This window comes from Limulus polyphemus, unplaced genomic scaffold, assembly GCF_000517525.1.
Source record: "Limulus polyphemus unplaced genomic scaffold, Limulus_polyphemus-2.1.2 Scaffold2526, whole genome shotgun sequence".
NCBI classification, from domain to species: domain Eukaryota; kingdom Metazoa; phylum Arthropoda; class Merostomata; order Xiphosura; family Limulidae; genus Limulus; species Limulus polyphemus.
Genome location: NW_013668136.1, coordinates 148026 through 149064, shown reverse-complemented (window position 1 = coordinate 149064; position 1039 = coordinate 148026). Strand labels below are relative to the sequence as shown.

The 1039-nt window shown below is 34.3% G+C and overlaps 1 protein-coding gene across 1 annotated transcript in view; it reads left to right on the top strand.

The window, feature by feature from the left end:
- Positions 1 to 1039, top strand: part of LOC106467202 (locomotion-related protein Hikaru genki-like) — a 70405-nt gene that overhangs the window by 21423 nt on the left and 47943 nt on the right. The gene's annotated exons all lie outside the window — the stretch shown is intronic.

The window sequence follows — 1039 nt, the reverse complement described above, 5'->3', positions numbered from 1 at the left end:
TACTTCTAAATATTGACAATATTAATAATATCCATGAAGATGGTGACCACAAAGAGACAACTTTAACATCACTGATGATTTAGGAAAGTTATTCCAAGTCTCGTCGTTTGACGTCTACTCCATTGCCATACGTCAAAAACTACTGCATTATTAAAGTGTTGATTTACTGCTAATTTCGAATCTAGTCGGATGAATAAAATAATATTTTGGAGAAGTATTAATACAAGTTGTATAAAAAAAAACGGAATATTTTATACACGACGATAATAGCATGTCTGATTTAAGTATTTTTCTTCTTTTTATATTAATTGGTACTAATATACTAACTGATGCTATCTCGATTACTTTTTTCCGGATAAAACTCTAGATGTAAAGATTGTTGTTAAGTACAAGCTGCAAAATGGGCTATCTGTGCTCTGCCCACCACAGATATCTGTTTGTTTGAAGTTAAGCACAAAGCTACGCAATGGGCTATCTGTGCTCTGCCCACCATAGATATCTGTTTGTTTGAAGTTAAGCACAAAGCTACGCAATGGGCTATCTGTGCTCTGCCCACCACGGGTATCGAAACCCGGTTTCTACCGTTGTAAGTCCGCAGACATACCGCTGTACCACGGATATCTAAACTTGGATTTTAGCGTTGTAAGTCTGTAAACTTACCGCTGACCCATAGGGAGACAGATGTAATAGCCTATGCAAAAAGAAAAATATATATATTAAAATACATGTGAAGTGAAATACATGTGAAATTATAAATAATTTTACAGCAAATTTTAACAAACAGCTCGATATCTCTTATTCAATAAATGTTCATATCTGTGTACTTTCTGGTGTACCTTAATAGAATGAGTTTCAGGGACTACATTTTCTATCTACTTTTTAACATCCTCCTCCCATTTTAACTCCTTAGTTTAAGAACTTTATATCTAGTAAATTGTTATTTGTATAGAGTCTATAATATTATTACCATTACACACATACATATATTATGTAATCGGCCCCCTAGTGGCACAGCGGTTGGTCTGCAAACTTACAACGC